The 2,334-nt window shown below is 29.6% G+C and overlaps 1 long non-coding RNA gene across 1 annotated transcript; it reads left to right on the top strand.

The window, feature by feature from the left end:
* The first annotated feature begins 584 nt into the window (after positions 1-584).
* On the top strand, positions 585-2,334 carry LOC105325864 (uncharacterized). Its single transcript, XR_899781.4, has 3 exons — positions 585-725; positions 885-908; positions 2,069-2,334. It is a non-coding gene; the product is annotated as an uncharacterized lncRNA (long non-coding RNA).

Here is a 2,334-nt window from a genome sequence, read left to right as displayed (position 1 = left end):
GTCAAGACTTCACAATGATTAGGAATCAACATTCGACAACTAGGAAGAATCCGCGTTACAGACCATTCTTCTCTACATTCTTTTCGAATTCATGTACTATAATTGTTTCATCAGTATTCAATAAATACCAATTTTCGTTGATTTCGTTGTGAGTTAATCCACGAAATAAAATGTTTATTGAAATGCAAAAGCTAATTACATATTGAATTGATAGACCCATCGTTGAAGAAATTACGTCCCAGTCTATTCTTGAAACTGCTATTTTCATTAACTTCAAGACAATCGATGAACACGAATATTGCCGAAACCAAGTTATCTCAAACATGTTGTTTTATTTCATTTTATAGTTATATACATGTTTAGTCACCCATTCATTCCATTGTTTTGGTTTTTCTAAAAAAATTAAGTATTGTAATGTTGAGTTCCCAGAAAACAGTGTAACAAGTACAGCAATATTTCATCAACTAGAACAGGCTGTTGCCTTTTCAACCTTTTCCAATAATTAAGCTATTTCATTTAAAATTATGACTTGTTGAACATGACACAATTAAAAATGCCAAACTTCTTGTCAGGTATTTATATTCAACACTCATGAATAAAGAGATGGTCTGATTCTTCTGAATAGCAAAGAACATTTTCTCTTTGAAGCAAAACTTGAAGTTGAATTTGTTTTAACCAGCAATTTTGTGAATTCAACGTTGTGATTCGTTATATCAATTTTAAAGGTGAGTATAAAATAAAAACTGCACTTAAATGCTTTAAAGATATTTAGATGACATTGAGTTCATTTGAGTTTCATATGTAAAATAGTCTTATTTTATTTGACAATAACTATTAATTAAATATTCATTTGACAGTATTAATACTTCTATTAATTGTTTCAGGTACACGTAGTTTTTAAAATGCAGGTAAATGCTGGTTCTTAATTTTTTTTATTTTATTAGATGTTTCCTTCGATATAAAGTTTCATATTTGAATGACATATGTAAACGTACTTGATATTTGCCTTCTATTTTTTAAGGGGGCTAGAGCGTTGTATGGTTAAATTATTGGTCAATTGGTCAATTTCTTTTTTTTGCTTTTTTAACATATTAACATTATAATGTACTCTACAACATATATTTTCGAAGCAACTTTCTTGCTTCGCAAGGGAGATATTTTAATAGGTATTGCTACTCTTTTCTGGTATTATGATTATTTGACAGTACCAAGTTTCTGCAAAAATTATTTTATTTGATCGAATTTATTTGGTAGTTAAATTCATTAATTTTAGAGCATAGATTTAAAAATTATTTACAACATTGGATTTTTTTACATTGCAATGTTATAATGTAGGAAAGTATTGCTAAAATCAACACTTCAAATTTTGCAGTTTCTTGTTACCAATTTGAACAAAATGTGATGACATATAAAAATAAACAATGAATTTTTCTTAACAATTTCATCCATCAACCTTAGCATGTGTTTAATAACAATAAAAATTTCATGACAAATTTCTTGACATTCATGGGAGTAATTAAAAGAGGAATCACCCCTTCCCCTACTTTTGGAATTATGACTCTTTATGACAATTTCTTTGATCATGAAAAGTTGAAAATGCAGTGATTGACGTTACCCATCTAAACAGACACTATTTATTTAATTATACTGAATGTCTTTATTTTAAAGAAAGCTTACCGCTGAGGTGAATTCTACGGTGAACCGTACGTGCAAAATTTACGCACATGTAACAAGTCGCTGTGTTACCCGTTGTCAAGTGTGTTACTAACGTTGATAGTCATAGAACGTATTATAAACTGCATCTAAATCAATAAGATTTCAGTATTTAACATGAAAGTATAATAATAAATTGTGTCATTCTGATTGACCTCCTTAATGTTAAAGAATGTATTTTTTTTTTAATTCTTGAACTGCAAATTGATTGAAGTTATTAATAAATTATGGCATCCAAACTTGGTAGATAGATGCATTTATGTTAAATAAAAAAACTTTGGCAAATGTCTGTATTTTTCAATGACTCTCGTACATAGATATAAGAATATAAAATAAGAATCACATGCTTTTTCAGATGAAAGCGTTCACTATGTTAATGGCTATTGGTGTAGCGATAGTGCTGAAAAGCGAGTTCTTGATCGCGGAAGGCATAGGATGTTATAAGTCGTGTGATGGTGAACTTTGTCAGACCTTTTGTGACATATTTCAAAACAGGCAGGACAAAACTGGCAACTGCTTTGAAAACCCTTCGTGTCCAAGTGACAAACCTATCAGCTGCAAATGTGACTAGAAGTTGGATTGTCATCAAGATCAATCGAAAATAAAATCTAAGAAAACTTT

Source organism: Magallana gigas, chromosome 4 (assembly GCF_963853765.1).
Source record: "Magallana gigas chromosome 4, xbMagGiga1.1, whole genome shotgun sequence".
Classification (NCBI taxonomy): Eukaryota; Metazoa; Mollusca; class Bivalvia; order Ostreida; family Ostreidae; genus Magallana; species Magallana gigas.
The sequence above is the reverse complement of the archived record's forward strand: the minus strand, read 5'-3'. Positions and strand labels throughout refer to the sequence as shown.